At 38.8% G+C, this 14087-nt stretch overlaps 1 pseudogene; it reads right to left on the reverse strand.

Moving 5' to 3' along the window:
* Nucleotides 1–10984, reverse strand: part of LOC145467322 (protein sidekick-1-like) — a 41344-nt pseudogene extending 30360 nt beyond the window's left edge.
* Between the last annotated feature and the right edge of the window lie 3103 nt (nt 10985–14087).

Consider the following 14087-nt stretch of genomic DNA (forward strand, 5'->3'; position numbering starts at 1 on the left):
TATATGTATTCATGCACTAATTGGTTGGTTCTAGAAATCTCACTCATTCCTGACCATTTCTGACACATCAAACCCTCATATAAGATTACAGAACATAAACATTCCTCAAACTACTCTTTACTCATTCTCAGTGGCAGCAACACTGAGAATTATCAATGATGTTGTTGGTTTTGTTCTTGTGTTGTAGTTAGCCTTAAAATATGCATAGAAGTGACATTAACCAGGCTGTGATCTTGGTTGATAGAAACATGATGTGTATAGCACCAGTAGATGAAGTAATCAATTGAGTATCAGGTGAAAACAACACAATTAAGCACTCACAATGTACTGTCAGTGTTCCTGGATAAGAAGTAACATCATTTATACTGTTATTTGCCACACATCTGTACAGCCCTTGATCTGCTTGGTCGACACTGACTATTGTCAAAGTTGAATTATTTCCTGTAAAAGAGACATTTATCCTCTGATCTGCTACATTTACTGCTTCTCCATCTTTTGTCCATCTCACGTCTGGTAAAGGATTTCCATAAACTTGGCATTGCAATTTAACATTCTGACCCTCTATCACCGTTGAATTCTCTGGATTGCTGATGAATTCAGGTTGAACTAGAAAAAAGCATCCAAATGACTTAGATGTGTAAATGTTCTTTGTTATAATTATATGCTACATGATCAAAATATACATGTGTGAAGCTCTTCTATATCACACTATAAAATAAGTGATGTCATATACAACGTAATAACACTTGTTCTAAAAGAATTTCTTATTGGCAAAAGCAATTCTAATATTGCTAATCACATGGAAATTTCGGATACCATTTTGAGCTAATTACAAAGAAACATAATATTTTTCACACTTTTTTAACAGAGGGTGTCTGGCAATAGTTTCCAGCACTTTTCCAACAGCTACAGTATACCGACCTACCACTCTTTATCAAGTAATGCAACAATATTGGTATCACACAAATGCCCAGCCATTGGTGAACCAATAGTGGTGATCTTTCCAGCATAATAACATAACCATAGCCACAGTACAACATGTTACATCTGTTTAATTAAAATGGGGTTCATTATACCGAGGTTCTGTTCAATAAATTTTACTCTGAATAACTATGGCCTGATTGTTTGTTAATATACGACCCACACAGCACTGTGTGCTATTTCCTGAAAAAACTATAAGAAATCAAAGGCCTCACACAACCACAACTTCAAACAATCACAAGTACATCCAAATTTTATTTTGTCATCCTGTTTTCTTTATTGTTTGATTTATCAATCACAAGTACATCGGATTTCTATTTTGTCATCTTGTTTTCTATATTGTGTGATTCATTGCTTCCTTCGAATAAATCTTTGGTTGATCTTACTTGGTTTCTCTGGAATTTACTCAATTGCTGTGCATTCCAGAGTATTTCAAGCTCCTGGGTTTGCTCTTACTCTAAACTACACAAGGCTTCGATCCTGGAAAGTCAAATCAGATTCCTAGATTTTTCTTATGTTATGGTAGTATTTAGTTTTTCGGGACTTCAGTATTTTCAACCCTTTATCAAAAGGGTTTCCTAAAAGAGATTGAAACGCAGTTCTGAATTACATATCTTCCATTCAGGAACGTTTACACGGCTGATTTAAGACAATTTTGGCTTAAATCTGTTGTTTATTGCTTTATTTCTACTGATATATCAGAGGAATCAAAAACCAGTCAGCGAGAATAAATTCTGGGTAATTCGCGTATTGCTTCAAAGTTTAGACTATGCCCTCATGCTGGCCTGTGTGTAGGCTACTCTGATGATAAAAGTAAAATGTAAAGTAAACAAAATGCAAGCGTTACACTTCCAGTAGTATTACGAATGCAGTTTGATCTGACCTGAAGTCCTGATCTGACCCATGGTGGTATATATATCTAAGCAAATTCGCAAACACTGCCCGCTAGGTTTTTGCCTGGATTCGCCCGAATCCAGGCTAAGCTAGCGACCTTAAACCCAGGGGGAACTCCGTCAAGGCTAGGCTGGGCACATGGCCCAATGACTGGCCTATCTGCTGGTGGCTTGCTGGGGGCCAGCTGTCAAAAGCAGGGGGGAAGGGAGGATGTCTTTCACTGACACCTCCAACTAGCTAGAACTTGAGTTTTCAGTGTTAAATAAGCTTGATGTTGACTGTGTTTCTGGGTATTTTACCCAGTTGTTTGACCTTGTTTGAGGCTTCTGTGTTGACATGGCACCCTGCTGGAGTGGTCCATGCCACATGCATGCGTGATTGGCCAATCTCCTAGCCAGGGGGGTGGTCAGAGGACTTCTAGCCGCTGGGACTGTCTTTGAGTCGATGCGGGCATGTTTTTGCGAATTCGGTTAGATATACAGTGAGATATTGATCCCGAACCTAACAATTAATTTTTGTGAGTTATACCCCTTTTTGCTTATTCGCAGAAAATGGGCTTTAGAGGTTACTTGTTAATCCACTCATCGTCATCTTTAGATTTTTCTGCGTAACTGAACGTTTTAAGCCTGTTATTTGTTGTCAAGCAAGCGAGTTGCATGAACAGAGGGCTTGGGCACTAACAAAATAAAATGCTATAACAGCCTGTCACAAATAGCTACAAATGCCGAATCAGGATCATAAATGTAAAATAAACGGAATACAAGTGTTACACTTCCATATCATTCCGTATCTGGCATGATGCCCTGATCTGACCCATGTTGATATATACATAAAGTTAGATATTGATCATAATATTAACAATTAATTTTTGTGATTTATACCCGTTCGTTTATTTGCAGAAAATATGCATTAGTTGTTAGTTTTTAATCCGCTCATTGTGATCTTTAGATTTGTCTGCGGGACAAAAACCCATCACTTGAACGTTTCAGCCTGTCATTTGTTGCCAAAATTGATTAAATTGCGGGTGAGTTGTGTGCATCGTGGGCTCGGACACAAAACAAAACAATAAAAACAGTACGTCACAAATGCCAATCACACATGCTAGTCCCCATTGGAAAAACGAATACTGGTAGATAGTGTCTTGAATCTGTACAGCGTGGTTGCCTCTCGTACAGTAAATTCAATGGTTTATGCCTGTCTTTCAAAAAACAAAATTGATTGTAGCCCAAGAGTTTCCACAACTGCCCTTCACAGGAATCTTACATGTACATAAGGAATGCAAAGAACGGTTTACACAGGAATTTCTTACACAGGAATTTAACGATGGCCAACATATACCTTATATCCATGTGACGTGGACACGAGGCAAAAAAGGTCTGGTATAAGGGCCATATCGCAAAAATGGTACAGCCCTAGCTACAAGTTAATGACAAAAACAATCAAGTTTCTTTTCTTCAAATGAGCAATGAAAGTGAACATTCTGGTAGTGAGTTTTACTTCTCATCATTTGTTACAGTATTAATACTGTGCAACTAAAGGGACAGAGTAATTTCAGTCGCTCGATATGAAATGAGACAGGAGTCTTGCACTGTTAAATGAGGCCCCTTCTGTCACACAGAGCCTGATCTAATTTAGCTGTTCTGCATGACACCTCGTTAGCAGTCAAATGATACAGCCTTATTATAAATGTTTTGTTAAATGGGAATCAAGCCAAATGTGGTCGCCAAAAAGTATCAATAAGATTTTTCCTTCACAGCAAAACACAAAAATGCGTAGTTTTTGAAGATATTTCTTTGCATGAAAATATTCCTACTCCTGAACGATCGTAAGAGTCAGACTCCAAGTGTGAAGGCATAGAAGAACACGTAGCTTACAATTTAGTTGAAATTGAGTTTTCGTCAAATAGATTTCGGACCCTGCAAGCAGTAACGAACTGACTCAGTTGGACATCTGTTAGCTGACTGTTGGTTTCTACATCTACATCAACATTTATTAAGTCAGAAGAAACTACAGCTGTATTTGCAGTTATCACGCTAACTTTTACATAAAAATTGTAAAGTAGTGCCAGTTAACATCTATTGTAATAGAAAACTAAAAAAATATGTAAATTAAACAACAACAATAATAATAATGATAAAAATAAATAAGTAATTGCTCAATTTGGACTTAAAAATTTGTAAATATTCTGAGGTTACAACATCAGAGAGGCGACTATTCCATTCCCTGACTGTTCTGTTGGCGAACTGACTTGGTTGACAGACAGCTGACAGTGTAGAGCAATGTTTCTTTAATACATGTATTAGCTACAAACACTTTGAAACTGCGGGCACCATAATGGGAAACTATCCATGAGATAATAATGCGCTAACTACAAATAAAATAACCCAAACTTATGCTTACAAGGAAGTATTACGAATTCCATCAGTTGCAATGTTTAATTTTGATTAGTTACATGTAGAAACATATAAACAACAGCAAAATATCGACTGGATCTATCGGTTTTAAAAAAGAAATGACATAATGACAGCTGTGTAATTGAAGCTACGACAATCACAGACAAATCGAGAAGTGTCGGGCTTCGGAGAGAAGTATTTTACGGAGAATGCGACCACAGAGGGCGATGAAAGTTCCGATTAATGCTCGTTTATTTCTGCACAAGGTATGTTGACTCTCGTAAACTGAAAATAATGATTGTATAACTAAATAAACTAATGTGAACGTACAAAGGCAAAAACTACACTAACTATAACCGAAAATAAGGTATAAATAAAGAAACTAAAACGATTTTAAAGGTTAAACTTGCATGCTGAATTCATATTTGGGGGCGGAACCCGCTAGTTACATAACAACAATACTACAAGAAAATACATGTTCCGCACGAAAAACGACAGAAAAATCTAACAAAATATGCAAGGTATAAATGCTGAACAATAATTTCTAACAGCTAGGGACCAATACACTTGAAATAAATGCACAAAATCCTAGCATTTGCCACGCTGGAATGCTCCTAACCTAAACACGTGGTCCCTCGATAAACTTACTAAAAGCTTAAGAGTCACTGACTGGAAATATCGAGAATGGCTGGCCAGGTTGGAAAAATCGAAAATCCTGAAACTTTGCCTAAAGAACACTTTTAGGGAGCCACTTTCGAAAATATTATTCCGATTTTCTTAGAATTTAAAGTCTTCGAAAAATTCGCAAAAAACGAAAATATAGCTTTTTGCCTCATTAAATATGCAAGAAATATCTGGAAAATTGACAAAGTTCTTGGTATTCGCATTGAAACAATTTACAAAACTAGAACTCGGGGTAAACTTAGCATAAGAGCTTTACTTTTCTTCTTTCTAACAATAGGAAGTTTTAAATTTTTCAAGCATTTTGAAGGATTCCGTCGGCCGTTGAAGAATTGCCTTCTAAAGCCCCTATGAAAACGGCAAAAATTGCGTAGTTTTACGGGCTTAAAACGCATCTTGGTATGTCCGATATGGAACTAAAACAAGTACTGTGCAAAAGAGTGTTGTTTCTACTATAATAATATGGAAAAAAATTTCTGGGCAATCGAGGTTCACACAGGTAAAATGCAAAAGTTCGCGACAGTCTCTTCTCAAATTTGCATAATGCGGTATGTTCAAAGAACTGTATTGTTGAGCACTCTAGTCTGTTTTTGTTCCATTTGTGGGCCTTGCTTTGTGGGAAATATACAAAAAGAGAGTTGATCCATGTCGTTATTACAACATTGTTTCATTATTTCACGCAAGGTACATAAAACTACAGACAAAGCCCAAAATATAAGTTCAAAGACGCTACATGTATTACGTGACTGGCGTCACGTAATATTTATTTTCAGTTAGCTCCAATTGGAATTACTAGATTATTGAGGTTTAGACACTTGCTTATTTAATATAAAGTTTTCAATATGCTTAGTTTATCCCATGTTCTAGTCTTGTAAATTGTTTCAATGCGAATATCGAGAACTTCGACTCAAGCGCGGCAGTAGCACGACGTTTGACTGACGATGCATTCACTCAGTTCGGCAGGCTGAATTAAAGTCGGCGCGAATACTTATAGCACGGCAGGCCTAATGCTGTTCCGCACGGCAGTAGCGCGACTTGGCTTCGAACGGCGTTCTCTTGCCATGCACGTGCCAAACTGAACCAGGGACGGCGGAGCCGGGATGGGGGTTTAAGCCTCCCCCACTCCCCTCCACTTTTTACCACGATGACAGTTTATTTTGTTTTAGTATGAGGTACAGATGAAGAAATAAAGAAGAAGGAAAAGAAGACGAAAAAAGTCTGGTTGACTACAGAATTACCAAGAATTCACAAAGCTACAACCTCGTACCAAATCTGTAGGAAGCTTTTCATGTTTACATAGTTTTAACCTTTCCGCTGCGTGCACTTCCTTCCCACACACCGGGAGGCTTGTGTAGAAGCGCAGGTCAGTCAGTACTAAGGCCGTGATATATCATAGAGGGCTCAGAAAGATGTATCAAGCTCACAATACCTTCAAAATATATTGCTGTAAATGCACTAAAAGTACCTGTCATTTTATAGTTCATCCACTAGGTTGATTTTCTTAAGAACTACACCATGGAGAATGTCAAAAATACCATTTCCGAGCCCCTAGACTTAAAAAGGTTTTTTGGGGGGAGGTTGCCCCTAGACCCCTCTACAAACTTGCGCCGGCACCGCTCGTTTTCAAGCCCCGCACCATCCCCCCCCCCCTCTTTCTTTCACTTGAAAAAAGACTCCGCCGTCCCTGTGAATTAATATCCTGCTGCATCAGCTGCAGTTGCTTTCTAGCATTTAAAAAGGTCTTCAACAAAGCAAACTTCTTCTGATCTTCTGCGCGAATGAATTAAATTCGACGTTTGAACTAGGCCGAATTCCAATCGAGATCAGATCGCAGGAGAGACATCAAGCAGTCTTACTCTATTTTTCAAGAAAACCTGCTTCCTTGGTCTAGCTGGATTACGTTAATAAAACCTCTTCGTTTCATTTAGTACTTCTAATTAATCCGTTTCCCATGAAGATCAAAATAGACACACAATGGTTAAAAAATACTTTAAAAGACCAGTCTCCTTTCGAATATTTGCAGACTAATTGAGTGTATATAAACGGGAAAGACAAACCCTGCTATGTCTCTATTATAAGCAAGTGTCTCAGGCCCACTTCAGACGTCGTGCTTTTGCCGTGCCGAACTAAATTCAAGAATTACGTTTGACAAAAGCACGGCAGAAGCACGGCGTCTGAATCAAACTTTTGAATTAAGTTCGGCAAGCAATTAAGTTCGACAAGCTCTGCCGTGCTACACGACTCTGGAACGGCAGTGACTCAAACGTCGTGCTTCTGCCGCGCTAAACAAAATTCATAAATTATATTTATGTATTTTGGGGAGATTGCGTTCCCACGGGGAGTTAGGAGCAGAATTGTTACGAGGCATCAGTATATCCCGAATTTGGTTCGACTGTGGCACGACGTCTGAATGAGAGTTGTTTTCCTGCCGTGCTACAGTCAAACCTACTTGTATTTAGTTCGGCACGACAGAAGCACGACGTCTAAACTGGGCCTAAACTTCGATAATCTAGTAATTCCAATTGGAGCTAACTGAAAATAAATATTACGTGACGCCAGTCACGTAATACATGTAGCATCTTTGAACTTATATTTTGGGCTTTGTCTGTAGTTTTATGTACCTTGCGTGAAATAATGAAACAATGTTGTAATAACGACATGGATCAACTCTCTTTTTGTATATTTCCCACAAAGCAAGGCCCACAAATGGAACAAAAACAGACTAGAGTGCTCAACAATACAGTTCTTTGAACATACCGCATTATGCAAATTTGAGAAGAGACTGTCGCGAACTTTTGCATTTTACCTGTGTGAACCTCGATTGCCCAGAAATTTTTTTCCATATTATTATAGTAGAAACAACACTCTTTTGCACAGTACTTGTTTTAGTTCCATATCGGACATACCAAGATGCGTTTTAAGCCCGTAAAACTACGCAATTTTTGCCGTTTTCATAGGGGCTTTAGAAGGCAATTCTTCAACGGCCGACGGAATCCTTCAAAATGCTTGAAAAATTTAAAACTTCCTATTGTTAGAAAGAAGAAAAGTAAAGCTCTTATGCTAAGTTTACCCCGAGTTCTAGTTTTGTAAATTGTTTCAATGCGAATACCGAGAACTTTGTCAATTTTCCAGATATTTCTTGCATATTTAATGAGGCAAAAAGCTATATTTTCGTTTTTTGCGAATTTCTCGAAGACTTTAAATTCTAAGAAAATCGGAATAATATTTTCGAAAGTGGCTCCCTAAAAGTATTCTTTAGGCAAAGTTTCAATATTTGCGATTTTTCCAACCTGGCCAGCCATTCTCGATATTTCCAGTCAGTGACTCTTAATAATCGATGAAAAGCGAACCTAATGGAATATAACTAAAATAAACAAAACAATAAAACACTTACATATCTTTTCCGCGCAGTAATGCCTCTAGCTGGCTTATAAAGGTCCTTAAAATTCGACGATGATTCCTACAACAACATAACACCGACGATCCTCTAACAGAAGTGCGACAACTAAGCAAGAACGTGACATGTCCCAAGAGTCATAGCGTGGCGAAATAGATAAATGAAAGAAAAACAAAAGAAACACCGGAAATGAAAGGAAAACTAAATACAAAACCGTTGTCACAGTGATATGTGTATCCCCGTGATATGTGTATCCCCGCACACATAACACTAGTGATATGTGTATCCCCTCCAAAATGGCGACCAGTGATATGTGTATCCCCCACCCCCCTCCCCTCCACTTTAAAAAGCAATATCCTCCTTGAAAGCGCTCTCGTCGTCCGGTCGCTTACTGGACGAACGACTAACCCAAACAGGCTTAAAACACAAATCTCAATTTTTGTAGTTGAAAAAGTTTACGTATCTGCTGCTGGAATTGCGTTCTTGATCCTAACTGGTTTTCTGCGAGCAGGATATAATGAATTTAAAGTTGAACACCAAATGGATCTAGGTATATTTCAATTTGAGTTTCACGGCACCGGATTTCTAGGACGATGTTAATTGCGCGGTGCATTCTCACCCTTCGAGTAACGCATATTCTCCACTGTTCATCGCCTTGTTTGCATCTGAATTATTCGTGGAGTGAAACACATATCACTGCTTCGACCCGCTCGCCATAAAATGATTAGTGGCACTCGTGTATCCCCTGCACCCGCTTTTCAGTTCGACTTCTTGTAAGATATGTTGTCTCAAGCTGTATACATTGCTATACTGCGAATATTGCTAGCACGTTTCATAATATTCGACGTTTATTCTTCGGCAGTTAACCTAGATAACGGCTGTCTTCAGGGGATACACATATCACTGCGCCATGTAATAATTAGTGATATGTGTATCCCCTGCATGCGGTCGGCGACGGTGTACAACCGACGTCAGTGAAACTCCAGAAATCCCAAGCTATGAATAAATGCCGGGTGTGAATATTTCTAGCAAGCCAGTTTTGACAATGCAAATGTTATGGGCATTTTTCTTCTTGGGTAGAAAGCCAATATAACAGCTGTGTCCATGGGGATACACATATCACTAGTTCATGAAATAATCAGTGATATGTGTATCCCTTATTATCCCGTGCACGCGTGCACGCGTTTTTAGTGGAATTATCGAGTTTCAAACTTCAGTGAACCCAAGCCGTGTAAAAACGTCGGGTGCTAATATTGCCTGCAGTTTTGGCAAGGTTGATGCGCTATATTATAACAGTTGTGTTTCTGGGGATACACATATCACTGCGCCATGAAATAATTAGTGATATGTGTATCCCCTGCACGCGATTTCAGTTTAGATATTTAGACATTCGAGTTGCAAACTCCGCAAAACTCAACCTGGGTATAAACGTCGTAGCGAGTAAGCAGCCAGCACGTTTCGGGCCATTTTCTTCGATCAGGTAGATAGCCAATCTAACGGCTGTGTTTAGGGGATACACACTGAGATCACTGCGCCATGAAATAATTAGTGATATGTGTATCCGCTGTTCGAAGTTTTAGTCTGATATACAACCGCGTCGGTTGGAACTCAACCAAACTCAAGAAATCCTAATCTGCTCCGTTGGGCGCGAATTCATTTCTGGTTTCTTCTACTCTTTACAGCGCTCGTTGGAACCTCGCAACCGAGTCGCTATTTTGTTCGTTGAATGCCCAGGCGCGTATCAGTGTTTTGTGTATCCCCACGGGGGATACACATATCACTAGTGATATGTGTGCGGGGATACACATATCACGGGGATACACATATCACTGTGATAGGGGCAACTAATAAGCAACATCTTTATCAGTTTCTATTTTGGCGGTTCTGGTTCGAAGCCATTTTTTTAGTACGTGAAAACAGAAGTATGTAATATCGAAAAATCGATCTTGAGCAACCGGCTGAAGCAATCTACATGTATCGTTCTACATGTACGTATAGCAAGGTAACTTTCTTTCAGAAAATGTGGAGCGCTTGTTTTCAAATACGAAATATTTGTTACCTTCTTGAGCGGACGAATAGGATACCAACAACAAGAAGAATGGAACCCAGCGGAGAAGAAGTTGTCTGGAGGTACTAGTTTTGACAAGAAGTTCGTCCATATCTTGGAAGCATAGTATGGTTAAACGAGAGAAGTTAAGGCCGATTTCAGTGCAGCGTATAGATCCGGGTTTTTGAAACATGATTCGGCCGTACATGATTCGCCCGTCATGATTCGACCATAATCACGTGATTCTGACAAGAAGCACCTGTACGTGGTATGGAAAATGGAGGATAGTTGCGAGATCGTGGAAACGGACAGCAAAACTCTTCCATAATAAGCGGGAGGCAGAGCCTGCGTTATATACAAATAAAGGATGACAAAGCAGAAGGTGTCCCTACGAACTGCTTTCTACCAGATGAAGAACCTTGAGCGTTTGGTAAAAGGCAATTCGAGGTTCGGCGGTAGAACTGATATTTCTCGCGGTTGTCGATGTCATAGCCGACAAAATATAATTTGTGAACAAAAGCTCGCTGAGGCTCGCATTCTGTCACTAACAGGCCCGATAGGAGACGATGGTGTGTTAGCAGCGTCGCTGGAATTTTGGAACACCGATTACGCAGAATGGCAAAAAGTACGGCCATCACAAAGTTACCCTGCGACTGGCACAAAAAGGGTATTTAAAATAGCAACATTTGACTAAAGAAACACATTCTGCTAGTATTTTTCGATGGCTAATTATATTTTCCTTTGATGTATATTCTTGTTGAATGTTTTTTTTTCTATTTACATTATATCGCTCTAATTATTTACACTATTTCAATTACAATATCTAAACGACTTACATTACTAACAAATACAGTTAAACGACTTACACAACTAAGAAATTCAGTGACGACAAGGGGCAAAGAAAAAAAGAAGAAAAATAGCTAGGTATTATTACAGCTTGAGGTTGTAGTATAGAAACATGAAAAAAAAAAAAAAAAAAAAAAAAAAAACAGACCAAAGGCATGTGGTACATTAAAGGTAAAATGAGTTATGCATCTGACAGGAGATTAGGAATAGACTAATGGGTAGGAGAGAGATACCGATAGGTATAGAAGATATAATCTAAAATATTAATTAAATCCTCATATATCCTGTAAGAGGTTTCCATTTCTTTGTGTCTGCACTTTTTGTTTCTATTTCATATCTTGATTTTAGTGTGCATATGAAATGCGTGAGATTTGGATGATCATCCTTTGTTTTAGCGAGCCATATGTGATATCGTGTTAGGAGAAAGCGGTAATTGATAAGAAGCGCAAATTGAAAGATATCTGGCCTCAGACCCAAATCAGTAATATTTGTCAAAGCATAATCTCTAGGGAGGAAATTTAAGTTTTTCAGCCATTCAGTAAGTTTATTCCAAAAGTGAGATGTTTGGCGACATGACCAAAAAAGGATGAATTATTGATTGTTGAATTTTTAGCATCATGAATATTAGTTTATATTGCCAAGCGTAGATTAAATTTGCATCGCTTCGGCGGAGCAAATATTCAATATGTGTTCAATATTCTTTTCTTTCAAGTTTCAACACAACGAGTCGAGAATGTGTCACGCCTTCCTGTCAGGAAATGTTTGCACTCATTATTGCAAGCGACAATTTCTGTCATCGCATGCACGTGTACTAGTGTTCATTTTCGTCTCCTGTGATGAATTCAGTGAAAATACCGCTGAATCTAATTGCTGTTAAGAGGCTGTCTCTGTAAGAACCGACCACTGATTTTACATCAAAAATTCGATTTTTTTCATAAGCTGGGATTTCGAAGCCCTTACCTAATCAATCACTTGATTAAAAATTCTATTTGAATTTTTCTGGGATTGATTGAAGTACAAGTTGCGTGCCTGCCGAAACCGGAAAAATAGGACATATTGCCGGCGCTCTAAAAAAATTAATAGTCGCTCAAAAGTCCCAGTTCTTTTTTTCAACTATAGATATATCATAGCATTTTGTTTAGCCATGTTGCAATTATAATTCAATGTTGTTCCTTCAACGGTTAAAAGAAGATTTTCTACCAGTTAAATCGATTTTTGAACCTAACACGAAAATCGCTCTACTTTGAAGGCCCGTTTTAAAAATGTGGCACCTGTTTGAAACTGCTAAACTACATGAATAGAAAGTATAAATGTCCCTTAATTTAAGACAGCAATAAAATTTGTCTGCCCAGTAGGTTTTCAAAACTAACGACCGCTTAAAGTTCAGGATATTTTGAAAATATTCCAGTGAGTAACTAACATACTCGCCTTACGTAAATCTCTTACCTGGCTTCAAGATTGAAGTTTTGGTCCTTTGTAGCGATCCTTGAAACCTAACTGTTCCCAACAGGTGTTTTAGGTCCCAATCTGATGTGATACTCAAGGGAAGATTGGGAATTACAACACCTGTTGTAAACACAAAATGGCCGTAATATATATCAATCCTTCCTTGGATTCCCGGATCACCGTTTACTGTTCATACATGTATGTGTGCCGAGAGTTGTCCGAAAGAGTGCTTCTACAAACCTTTCAAGAGGACTCTAAATGATTAAACCGGCTTCGAGGTTAACAATGGTTAGTAATCAGGCAAAGAACATCGAATTATGTGACCGTCACGCTCGACACAGATGAGGAACGTATAAATGTACCTTGTATACAAACCTACAGCTGGAAGGGAAAGCTGGCAGTCTTAATGCTACCTAGGTTTCAAGGATCGCTACAAAGGACCAAAACTTTAATTTTGAAGCCAGGTAAGCCTCCCGTGTTGTGTGAGTACCGTTATTGTGGCCAAAGTCAAGAGAAAGCAACAGCAATGAAATGTCTTGCGTTCGGAAAAGTCTGTAATAACTGCAAGAAAGAAAACCATTTTGCCGCGAAATGTGCAGCAGAAAAGAATCATCGCAAGAAGAAAACAAATATTGGCCGCAAGTCACGAGGAAAATTTGTCAATCAGCTGAAACAAAGTAAAGATAAAATCCTGGTAGTCTCTCACACTCAAGAAAAAGTTAACATCTTTACACTGGTACTTCAATCCAAAGTCCTGACTACAATGAACGTCGCAGATAAGCTAATTAAAATGCTCATCGACTCCGGGGCACCTTTAAAGGTGTTGCCCATCAAGTTTCTTTCCGAGGGATCGAACCTCAGGAGTCAAAATCGTAAATGGTGACTTCACCCCGCTGCATTGATTGGAAACAGCCCAAGAAATAAAGCTTTTGACTGGACAAAGTGAGAACATTCTAAGCTTCGAGGATGACACCTCCCGACTGGCACGAGAGACAAACTTCTGAAGAGCACGGAGGGACCCACAGCTACAAGAATCGAGAATCTTACAAGAATCTCATGCAAATAACCATGATTCGCTAGAGATTCAAAGTCTGTTAAGACATCTAGGAAGAACTTTCTGTATTCCTGATTTACGACTGCAGATTCACGACTGGCCATGAAGTCAACACTTCTTATATAGCTTCAGGGCCCTTAAACAGCGACTTATAACAAAACCAAAGCATTTTCTTTAGGTGTCCATCAATGGAAATATGTGTTTTAGGTATTGGCAGTTAAAAGGGGGTTTTTCGAAGAGAAAATTATCAAAATCGTTTGTGATGACTTTTAATTAATCCATACTGGATTGATTCAGCATGGATTCAAAGTTTAACGAGGAACTTGTCGAATTTAGCCTGTATTGCTC

This window comes from Orbicella franksi, chromosome 14 (assembly GCF_964199315.1).
Source record: "Orbicella franksi chromosome 14, jaOrbFran1.1, whole genome shotgun sequence".
NCBI classification, from domain to species: Eukaryota; Metazoa; Cnidaria; class Anthozoa; order Scleractinia; family Merulinidae; genus Orbicella; species Orbicella franksi.